Source organism: Malania oleifera, chromosome 9 (assembly GCF_029873635.1).
Source record: "Malania oleifera isolate guangnan ecotype guangnan chromosome 9, ASM2987363v1, whole genome shotgun sequence".
In the NCBI taxonomy this organism is placed as follows: Eukaryota; Viridiplantae; Streptophyta; class Magnoliopsida; order Santalales; family Ximeniaceae; genus Malania; species Malania oleifera.
In genome coordinates this window covers 96,166,069-96,178,852 of record NC_080425.1, presented here as the reverse complement: position 1 = coordinate 96,178,852, position 12,784 = coordinate 96,166,069, and the positions used below count along the sequence as shown (strand labels likewise).

Genomic DNA, 12,784 nt, shown 5'->3' with positions numbered 1-12,784 from the left:
GTATTCTACTAGGGATATTTTAGTCTTTGTACATATATTAGGTTTAGGTTTCCAATGTATTTTTGCTCTTTGTTAGTGTGCTATGTAGACTCTGAAGGCTTACCTATGCGCAACTCCTCTTCTCCCTTTTTGAAATCTCTGTCTCTCTCTCTCTCCCTTCCCTCCTTCCTTTTTGAATTGGATTATGAATTCTATCATGGCATCAGAGCAGCCGATCTTCTTCGTATTCGCTGATAGGTGGTCATTTGGAGCACAAAGCTCTCGCGAACGACGTCGTCGTTCAGCACTGAAGTCGTCGTTGTGGTCGTGACCTTCCTCCCAGCACTGAAGCCGTCATCGTGGCCGTTCCTCCCTGCAGACGCCGTCGTTGTGGTCGTTCGGAGCTCTTGCAAACATCGTCGCCGTGCTTCTCCGAATACTGCATCTCTGCAATTCGTCTCCCTCTCGTCTCGTCTCGTCTCTAGTCTCGGTTGGAGTTTTACACCGTGGGTCTTACTTTCATTTCCCTCTCGTCTCGTCTCTGATCTGTCAATCTCATATCGGATGAACAGCTCATAGAGTCGGAGATCAATAAGTCGGCGACTGCAATCAGAAACAACGTTGTCTGTTGGCAATCGGAAATTAGGTGTCGTCTTGTTAGTCGGCCTCAGATCGAAACAACGTTATCTGTTTGGAGTTTGTAATTTTTTGGTTTTCTTTTATTGTTTTGTATCTTGTTTATCAACTACAATGCATGAGAAGCCTGCAGGAGAGGGTTCGGAGTATTGAGAAGACGCTGCAGGAACTAGCAATCAATCGGAATTTCTTTTGTGTTTTATTGATATACAGTGAGGAGTAGAGAAGCTTATGGTGGAAAAGCGTTGGAGTGAACGTGGGGGGTTTCCTTCTGATTGGATGGATTCATGTTGGAGCAATTGTATAAATGAAGCAGTGCTTATACTTACAATGGCAGCAATGGGTGTTCAATGTGGAATGGAGATTCGTTGAATTTGTAGCAACTAAGACTTGCCGCATCAGCATTTGCTAGTTCTAGAGGATTTGGGTTCTGTTTGCTTGAAATTGTGTGCGGTTTGTAATAAATAAGTGCAGTACTATTTTTTAAGATGGTTGTTACCGTTGATGAGTGTAGTTATTCCAAGCAAAAGGATCATTAGAAAGTTCAATGCTTATTATTACTAAGAAAGGGACAACAACATACTTGGAAAGTTAGGCATTCTCACACTATAGCCACTACATCATCAGAAGAGTTGTCTCTCACTATGTCTAAACTATCTCTTATTACAGAGCAGTTGCATAAGCTTCTTTCTACATCAGAGCCTAATGGCATATATGTTTCTTCCTCCATAGTTTTGTTCTCTTCATCCACTTCAGGTATATCTCCATCTACTTGGGTATTTGATTCGGGTGCTACTCATCATATGTCAAATAGCATTTCTCTATTTACATCAATATCTTCTACCTTGACACATTCGTCTATCTTGGTTGCCAATGATAACCTCAATGTCATTGGTAGGTATTGATTCTATCATTTCATCCTGTTTGTGTTTTTCTGATGTTTATTGCATTCCTTAACTTTCATTAAATTTGATTTCTATTATCCAACTTTGTGATTTTAGATACAATGTTTCTTTTACTCCAACCTCATGTTTTGTGCAGGATTCACATTTCAAGAAGTTGATTGGGACAGGCCATAGGAAGGGGGGACTGTATGTGTTCGAAGAGCTTCGGCTTAAGGAATTTGTTAGTTCTAGTGTTGACTTGTCTTCTTTTCATTTGAGTTCCCATTCTTCTACTTTTTATTTATGACATTCACGTCGACATGTTTCTAGTTCTCGACTGAAATTTTTGGCTTCCACAAGTGTCTTAGGAAATTTATCCTTTCATGATATTTCTGATTGTAGTTGTTGTAAGCTTACAAAATTCTCTACTTTGTTATTTAATAAAAGTACATCAGCGTTTCTTTCACCCTTTGATCTAATTCATTCTAATGTTTGAGGACCAACTCCTATTACCTCAAAGGGAGGGTCCCGATATTATGTTTCTTTCATTGATGATTATACTCGTTTTACTTGGATATATCTTATGAAGAAATGTTCTGATTTCCTTGGCATCTATAAAATGTTTCATGCATTGATTCAAACACAACATTCAATTGTCATTAAGTGTTTTAGGTATGATTTGGGAGGGGAATTTACTTCTACTGAGTTTTTCTCCCTACTTACCTCTAATGGTACCATTCATCAATCATCGTGCACAGACACTCCTAAGCAAAATGGTGTGACTGAAAGAAAACATCGACACATCATTAAGATAGCTCCCTCCCTTCTTCTTTCTGGTGATGTTCCCAAAGTTTTATGGGAGAGGCAGTTCTTAGTGCCATATATTTGATTAACAGAATTCCTACTGCTCTTAATTTGGGAGTCTTTCCTTATGAGAAATTGTACGACAAGACCCTAGAGTATTTTCATTTGAGAGTGTTTGGTTGCACATGCTCTGTCCTTCGTCCTCATACTGAGCATTCTAAGTTATCTGCACGATCCTCTATGTGTGTGTTTCTTGGTTAGAGTGATGGACAAAAAGGATATCGTTGTTATGATTCGGTAACACAAAAACTTTATGTTTCTTGTCATGTTACCTTTCTTGAACTTATTCCTTTCTTCTTTATTCCAACTAGCTTTAGCATCTTGAATGAGTATGAACTTATTAATATTGATCTGTTTGCTTGTGATATTGATTTTGAGTCTTCCCCAACTGCTCCTATTTCTTCTCCTTGTTCTTCACTTTCTTCTATAGGTACAAATCCCCCATCCTCCTTGGTGGACTCCTCTTCATCTTCCAATCCTGTGGACCCTGCATCTTCTCGTTATCCAACGCGACTGCATAAGCCCCCTTCTCATCTTGATTCATATATTCTTGCATCTAATTCTTATTATTCTTCTAATTTTGCTACTTTTTTAGTTTCTCTTCATTCCCATTGTGAGTCTGCTTCCTATAAGGAGGCAGCTCTTGACCCTCTTTGGCAACAGGCTATGAATGAAGAACTTGCTGCTTTGTATAAGACCAGCACGTGGGAGTTGGTACCTCTTCCCCCTAGTAAAACGATAGTGGGATGTCGCTAGGTCTGCAAGATCAAAACTAAGTATAATGGTTCTGTTGAAAGATATAAGACTCGTTTAGTTGCAAAAGAGTTGACTCAACAAATTGGTTTTGATTATGAGGAGACATTTACACTAGTTGCTAAGATGACATTTGTACGTACTTTGATTGTGGTAGCTTCTATTAACCAGTGGAACCTCTCACAACTGGATGTAAAGAATGTCTTCCTAAATGAGAATCTCAAAGAGGAAGTTTATATGTCTCCACCCCCTGGTGTTTTTCATCATCCAAGGGAGGTCTATAGACTGAGAAAAACTTTGTATGGTCTAAACAAGGTCCCAGGGCTTGGTTTGAGAAGTTTTCTAAAGTACTTTGTTCGTTTGGCTTCCACTCAAATGATCATGATTCTGCTTTGTTTACTCGCTATACATCTATTGGGCGTATTATTCTCCTTCTTTATGTAGATGATATGATTTTAACTGGAAATGATACAGATGGGATTGCAAAATCGAAATCCGAGCTGCACCACCACTTTGAAATAAAAGATTTGGGATCCCTGAGATACTCCCTTGGCATTGAGGTAGCCTATTCTCCTAAAGGTTATCTCCTTTCTTAGTCTAAATATGCAGCTAATGTCATTCAAAAAGCTCGTCTTACTGATACTCGAACTGTGGAAACTCCTTTTGAACTCAATGTTCATTATACCTCTTCTGATGGGGTTCCATTGGCGGATCCAACTTTATATCGTACTATTGTTGGCAGTTTGGTTTATCTCTTCATCACTCGACCTGATATTACATATGCAGTTCATATTGTAAGCCAGTTTGTTTCCTCTCCCACTACGATTCATTGGGTTGTTCTTTGTATCTTGCGCTATATTAAAGGGACATTGTATCAAAGTATATTACTTCCTTCTACATCTACTTTGAAACTTAATGCTTATTCTAATGCTGATTGGGCTAGAGATCTTACAGACCGTAGGTCCACAACTGGTTTTTGTATTTTTCTTGGTGACTTTCTCATTTCCTAGAAAAGCAAGAAGCAATATTTAGTTTCTTGTTCTTCTACTGAGGCAAAGTATCGTGTCATGGCTTCAATTACTACTGAAATAGTTTGGTTGTGTTGGTTACTTGCTGACATGGGTTTCTTATTTACTAAACTCACTCCTATGTATTATGATAACACAAGTGTTATTCAGATTGCTAATAACTCTGTATTTCATGAACGCACTAAGCATATTGAAATTGATTGTCATCTCACACGTCATCATCTTCGCCTTGGTACATCTCTCTCCCATTTATTTCCTCAACCATGTAGCTGGCTGACTTCTTCACAAAGTCTCATACTATTGGTCACTTCCAGTTTCTACTCGGCAAACTCTCGATGCTTCTTGGTGCGCCATCTTGAGTTTGAGGGAGGATGTTAGATTATATATATATATATATATATATATATATATATTTCATTAGGGGTATTTTAGTCTTTGTACATATATTAAGTTTAGGTTTCTAATATTATGTATTTTTGCTCTTTGTTAGTGTGCTCTATAAACTGTGAAGGCTTGCTTGTGCACAGCTCTTCTTCTCCCTCTTTGCAATCTCTGTCTCTCTCTCCCTTCTCTCCTTTTTGTATTGGATTATGAATTCTATCAAGATTAAACTCAAATTTTCAACTAGTTTATTTGAGAAGAAATTCAAATTAAGATTTTGAAGAGAAAAAACTAAAATTAAAGTCAAAGATGTTTTTTTTTTTGTTTTTTTTTTTTTTTTAATTCGATGACTCCAGCCACCATCGTTCCACTTTGGACACTATAGTGTAGCACCAAATCTAGGAGGGTGAAAGTCCCCCGTCCATTAACACACCCTTGGTAATTCATCAATGCGACACCCCGATTTTTCATGCCATTTTTTTAAATCATCAATAATGATTGAATCATACACATCAAACATCACATCGGTCACGTTAACAATTCTGATACCACTCACATGACCCAACCCGCATTGGGTACCGACTGAACAAGCATTTTATTTATATTAACCTAACAGCGGAAGACATAATGTACATACCATCCAGAATATAAAACCCAGAGTATCAATATCCATGTACATATATTTCTATCTCATACCCAAAAACAATACAACCCTAGGGGAAACACACCTCCCTAGTCCAAAAACTCACCTTGTATATCAGGGTCCCAGCTCCCCACTATATCGGAGCTCTATCACCTGATCTGTCTCTATTCCCTAAAAAGTTTAGAAATTTGGGTGAGACACATTTCAGTAAGTCAGAATAAATTATTTACAGTGTGTGGCAATATGAGTTTAGTTTTAACACATTTTACTTTTCAAATCATCAATTCATCTGAGAAAATACACTGATATATATATGCTCATAATCATATAGATATAAAACACAAGTTTTTATAAGTTTTAAAATCATTTCTCAAGTTCATTCATATATAATTCATATTTACTAGTGAAATTTCTGAGGATAGGGAAGATTGCACGCCCATACATTGTCACGACCCGCTCATTTTCACATATATTTTTTTTTTATTTTATATATAATAATATCAACATCACACATCTCACATTTCAGCTCAACAGATCACAATCCACCTAGACCCATGGGTATCAAGGATACATTAGAACATATAACAGAAGCCTACGCAGCAGAAAGTATAAAATCATATACATCTCATCATAATGTGCAATACAACATACCAGAGTACTACAAAAACTATCTCTCCGTATATACATTCAAAAAATGGAATCTAGGGACAATTCTTACAAAAACCCAACTGTCCCTACCAAAAACTTACCCTTCCAAAAAGGACTGATAATCCACACTATGTCATTGGGGCTTTTCCGACTCTCCTATCTAGGGCTCGTGAAAAGTTAATGAAATTTAGGGGTGAGACACCTCTCAGTAAGGGAAATAAACTAATACTAGTGTGTGGCAACATGAGTATACCATGTGCTACATATACCATACATATCATACTCAGTACTGTTTATCAAATCTGGGAAAACATATGTATATCAAAACATGGCAGAACATACTGCATTTGCATAAACATTTCTCATCTCATATCATAATAATAATAATAACATAAAAATCATCCTGACAAGTTAGCTAGCTGTTGTCATGTATTACCCCCACATGACTGGGTTGTGTGGTCCGAAGGCGGGACCTGAAAATGGTTGGTTGACCACTGTCAAGTCAATAGTCTAGTCTGTAGGTCCGATGGGTCTACCCAACTGGTCCGTACGCTAGGGGCGATAACAGCACACTTCTTGAAAATAACCACATCAACCATCCAATCTCACACCACTCCGTACGGCAGCGTTAACACAAATATCATGATCACGAAGACCATGGACACATAGCAACGATACCATGCAAGTGCTAGCCTAAACCAAACCAACCAGGTTCTGATATCATATACATATACTAAAATCGTGATACATAGATATCTCATATCATTCATTTTCTCATCATTCATATTATTTGCATATATATACATGTATCATGAAAATCATCAGCTCGTACGCCGGTATTACACATTTTATCATAGTTTGGCCCGTATGCCGACAAATCACATAGCTCGGTCCGTAAGCCGGCAAATCACATAGCACAGCCCATACGTTGGCAAATCTCATCCACATAGCACGGCCCGTACGCCGGCAAACATATCCACATAGCACGGCTCGCACGCCGGCAAATCATATATATATAAAAATATCTCGGCCCGTACGCTGGTTTTCCATCATAAAAATCCATATCATCCGCATTCCCAGAAAACAGTATTTCACAACATTTTATACTTATGCCACACAAACGGAATTTCCACATATTTAACATACGACCATTTTCACAGTATTTTGCAAATATAAAATATATATATACATATAAATTTTCCATAAATCAAACGATATATATATATATATAAGCATTTTCTCAAAAACAGAAACTAGTTTAATTTATCCCCTTACCTAATTCCTGGAAAGCCCTTAATAGAACTACCCCGCACCCGCAGGGTTCCTAACTCAACACCCTAAAATTGAAAACCCCCAGTATTAAATTTCAATATTTTCATGCGCACAACATTTCTTATAACTAGCGCAAGACCAAATATGGCTTAAAAAGCCTTACCTTAACTTTGGGATGATTTCCAACTAGCTTTCTCCCACGATCCGCTCCAGCAGATTTGGAGGGAACTCCGTCAGGAGCGTCGTGGTGACTTTGGATTGTCGATCTGGCGTAAAAATAGCCCAAAAACGAAGAGAGAGAGAGAGAGAGAGAGAGAGAGAGAGAGAGTGAGTGTTAGCTTCTTTAAGAAGCTTAAATATCCGGATTTCCCCATATTTATAGAACAGCGAATTTTGTCGATGAGCCCGTCCTTCCTCGACGAGTCTTTCACAAATTTCGTCGACGAAATTCAATCAACTCAAAAACCCCTCTCGACATTTTCTCATAGACGAAGCCCTATGTTCGTCGACGAAATCTTTAAAGCTTTCGTCGACGAATCCCCTGTATTCGTCGACGAAGTCTTGCTAATCCCCCTTCCATTTTCCTCCCAAAGTTCAATGTCGTCGACGAATGTCAACGGCCTCCTTCTGTTTCCGAGTTCCATATCCCTTTTCTTTTATTATTAAACTACCATTTTATTCTGGTTGTTACATACATACAGCTCTCATCTGCTCTGATATCGTTTGTAACCTTACCTGATTAACTCGGGTTCGGCTACAATTGATACCCATCAGGGCACTCACCTTACTCAGTTAGCCCTCAGGCAGAGAGTTTTACTTCGTCTCAATTATTTATGTTACTAATTCACATATATTCATTTCTCAATTTCATCATTCTATATTTCTCACTTTCCATTATTTCTTTCATTTCTCATTTCAGCTCATCTTTATCATTCTTTCACTTTCCATTTCCATTTCACTATCCAGCACATGAGTATCCTCGGTACCCAGTACCAATATCGCGTCTATAACTCATGGCTGCACTGAGGATCTCTTTTCCATGCCATGCTTTCCCCTATGGTCAAGGTTGTGCAGCCCGAAGGTTGGATCTAACCGTGGTTGTCGACTCGGTTAGATCAAAATATCATATCATATATCCCACGTCTATAGTACGATTGGCCGACCTATAGCTCTGATCTGGACTTAGGGGGCACAACAACTCTACTAAACAGTTCAATCGACTGTCACGCCACACACTCAAAGAGTTTGTGTGGTTGCACTATCACCCCTAACAACGGTACCGTGCTCAATATCACAACCCATCATTAGGGTTTCCATAACCATCCATCAAAGTTATCATTACCACATACCTGCAATCGTTATGCAATATTGGCATTTCATCAATCACATTTCAATGATCCCATTGCAACTTTCGCACTTTGCAATGTTCACATTTTCCAGTATTTACAATTAATATTCTCAATTCAATCATCACATTTCAATTTCCATATTACAGTATTCACGATGCAATATTCTCATTTTCTCATTCTCAACTCAGCATTTATATTGTTATACTCTTATTTCAGTATACTTTTTTCAGTATTCACATTTCAATATTCATATTTCAATATACACATTTTAGAATTTCATATTTCAATTCTTACAATTCAATATTCATATTGCAGAATTTTACATTGTGATATTTCCCATTTCCATATTCATAATTCAGAATTCATAGTTCAATATTCCCCTTTCATTGTTCTCATTTCAACATTCATTTCATTCTCATGCTAGCATATAACTCATTTCAAGTTTTTTAGTACTTCTCAACATGATCAAATCAGTTTTCATACTTTTTCGTTTTCATAAAAATCATCATACTCACACATATACATCACGTTTTATCATTTCCCAGTACACATACCAGTACATTCATATTTCATCATTTCTCAGAAAAATACACAACATCATATAACACATTTCAGTATTTGTCATATGCCACACAGTTTCATCTAATACTCATAACATACTAGTTTTCAGGGAAAATACCGTAACTTCAATTTTCACATAATCATTCAATCAATAATCACAAATTACTGTTATAATTTATTCCCCTTACCTAGTTTCTTGAACTACGCTTGCAGGGATCCTGAAATCATACCCGCAGCGCTCACCCGAATCCTAAATTCAATAACCTCTGTTCAACCCCAGAATACTCAATATTCTAACATTTCCAAATCTAAATTAATTAAATAACAATTAATCTCTAAATACCCCCCTTTATCCTAGTTTTGGGGTTATACTTATGACAACCCCACGAGAAATCAGTTTTGTTAGACTTGTAGAGAATCATTTCTAAAGATCATCAATTTGATTTAAGATTTAAGAAAAATTGAGGTAAGAGTGAGAATTTACCTTACCTCAAGAGGTATGCCTACGTCACTCTTATGACAAATCCATTTTGATAGAAATGTTGGTGACGGAGAATGGAGCCCAGTGGTATTTTTCGATTTTTGATCGATGCCCATTTGGTCGAAAAAATCGAGGAGAGTGAGAGAGAGAACGAAGGAGATGCACCGGGGGGGGGGCTCTGTTATGGATTGTGGGACAAGCTTCCTAAAGCTTTAAGCTTCAAGTTGCTTTACTTTTATATATACATATAATATTATTTAATTAATAATAATTATTTAATTATTTATTTACTTTAATTAATTATTTAATTTAATTTATTCATTTTATTTATTATTTATTTATTTATTTTTATCTTTTTCTAGGATCACTACACCTAAATATTTTTTAGGTCATTACAATCAAGGTAAACTCTGAAAGGTGAATCGAACTCATGATATTGGGGTCACCAAAGTCATAAGACACCCTTACTACTTGATACATTGTATGTCAGTGTGTACGTGCGTCTATGTGTGAGAGGGAGAGAGAGAGGGAGAGAGATGACGCTACTTCCAAACTTGAAAGTGGCGAGGGACGGGCAGCCGCAGCCACGAACGGCTTTGATAGCATAGTTGACGTCGATCATGGAGGCGATGTTGGGGGTGATCATTGGTCACACACACTCATAGTGGGAAACCCTCAAGAGCAAGCAGCTAGGGGTGTACACGGTTCGGTTCGGTTCGGTTTTTGCCAAAACCGCCAACCGAACCGAACTCCTCGATTTTCAAAATAACTGAACCGAAACCGAACCGTAGACCGTCGGTTTATGAACAAACCAAACCGTGAACTTTCCGGCTCGGTTCGGTTATTTTCAATTTTACCGAATTTTAAAATATCAAAATAATATTAATACTCGGGCCTAGGAGCCACAGCCCATCACGACACAGAACTGCTGGGCCAAGGCTTTAGTTGCAAAGCCCAAACCTTGATACATGTTCAAAGAAGGATCCATATAAAATATATAGGGTGGGATCCTAGTTCATTTCCCATTTCCAAACGATGTGGGATGGCTAGCAGGTTCCTGCAGCTGCATGTTCCTTCGCAGATCTGCTTGCCCTTTTTGCAGTTCACCGGTGGCCACCGGCCTCTCTCTCTCTCTCTCTCTCTCTCTCTCTCTCTCTCTCTCTCTCTCTCTCTCTCTCTCTCTCTCTCTCTCTCTCTCGCAAACACACACACACACAAACAGAGATGGAGGTGCGCACTGTGCACTGCACACCAAGACGGTGAAGAAATCTTCTCGGCAGCCGGCAGGTGATCGAGAAATCTTCTCGGCAGTCGCATGACCCTGGATTTCCACGGCAAGTTCTGGATCCGTTTCACCAACAAGAAGATCATCCAAGAAGTGGCCATTATCCCCTCCAAGCGCCTCCAAAACAAGATCACCGGCTTCTCCTGTTCTCCACCCACCTCATGAAACGGATCCAGAAGGCAGAAGGGTTCTGTGTTGATTGTGTTCTGTCCGTCGTGTCCATCGTGTCCGAGGCATCTCTCTTAAGCTCGAAGAAGAGGAGCGCAAGCGTCGCATGGAGCCATGGACTTCGTCCCAGAAATCTTCGCCATCTAGACCGACCAGAGGTGGATTTGGAGGTGGTTTCTCGCCAGCGACTGGCGATCCAACACGGCAACACCAGCAGCATCTATAATATATAATTATATAATTATTTTTATTAATTCGGTTTTCGGTTTTTTCGGTTCGGTTTTGGTCCCAAACCGAAACCGAAATTTTTTATATTCCAAAACCGAAACCGAAACCGCAAACCAAAAAACCGAACCGAAATGTGTTTCGGTCCGGTTTTTGGTTTTTCGGTAAATTTTGTACACCCCTACAAGCAGCAGAAGGCGGTGACCGACTTCCTCACCACCACCAACATACACGTGTTCACCAGCGCATACCTCTCCACCTTTCAGTCCCTCACCGTCAAACCCCCTGCAGCTGCACCTCCTAAATCCCACACCATCGCCTCCGCCGCCACCACCACCACCACCACTAACATCTCAGTAGTAGTGTATGTTCTACTTCTTATGCCCTTCATTATTAATGACAGACAGTAGCTACCAGCTAGGATAGCTACTGCTAGGGGTGAGCATAATTCGGTGAAAACCAAATTAATTGGCCGAAATTGGCTGGTTCGGTTCGGGTAAAAATCCCGGTTCGGTCGGTTCAGTTATAATTCTACAAAATTTCGGTTAATCGGTTTCAGTTCGGTTAAGGGTAAAAAAAATTTCGATTAAGTGATTAACCGAATTACTAATTAATTAGATTTTAAATATAATTTATGAATATAAATTTTGCTTATGCAAGTGCATTAAGGAGTTTAATTAAGCTTGCTTATACTCGGCATTATTATTATTATTTTTTGTCTTTGTTTTTCTTGTTTTGGATTCTTTGTTCTATGGTAAAATATTATTTTCATTAATAAAATTAATAATAAGGTATTTAATTAAGCTGGATTTGGTTTTAAAAAAAAAAATTTATAATTGTATTCTATTTCTAGCAATTAATTTTAAATGATTTCGGTTAAAATCGATTAACCAAATTACCCGAATGGGCAATTTGGTCGGGGTCAGTTCAGTGTCCTTCGTCAATTCGGTCGGTTCGATTAATGGTATTATTTAACCAAATTTTTCGGTTAATTCGGTTAATTACCCGAATTTAACCGAACCGACCGTTTGCTCACCCCTAGCTACTGCTCGCTTTCCCTTCTCTTTTATTTTTATTCTATTCAATTCACATTTGTGTCCTCCTCCGTGCTACATTTGACCCATATATATTTTATATATATGAAATTGGCCATTCATTTCTGAGAAATCTTAGAAAAGAAAATCGTGTTTCTTCATAGCTGGGCCAATTCCCGCATCGTGATTCAGCTAGCTAGCTGAACCATGATTATTACTTAATTTGAACTTAATTTGAATTTTAAAATTTTTATATTATTATATGTACAGAAGGCGATTATAATATATGTATCAGATATGTAAAACATGAGCGCCTAATAAAAATATTAAAAACTCGATTAATTAACCTCAATTAAGTTCACATGAGGTAATCAATAATGTTGCAAATTAAAATTTGACCTTAAATTACTCAAGTTGCTCTTGAGTTTGACTCAAACTCAAATGAAGAAAAGTTTGAGTCCAAACTATTTTATGGAGTTGAGCTTGAATGGTACTTTATAGTCGACTCATTCATATGTATTATAATTTTCAAACACAATCCCTAAAATATATATTTCATACTCTTTCATTGCATTCGAGAGTATGAATTCCGG

General features: G+C 38.0%; 1 long non-coding RNA gene across 1 annotated transcript; it reads left to right on the top strand.

Moving 5' to 3' along the window:
• The first annotated feature begins 59 nt into the window (after nucleotides 1–59).
• On the top strand, nucleotides 60–1,965 carry LOC131165064 (uncharacterized). The gene is made up of 2 exons (XR_009139400.1): nucleotides 60–1,371; nucleotides 1,657–1,965. It is a non-coding gene; the product is annotated as an uncharacterized LOC131165064 (long non-coding RNA).
• The last annotated feature ends 10,819 nt before the right edge of the window (nucleotides 1,966–12,784 follow it).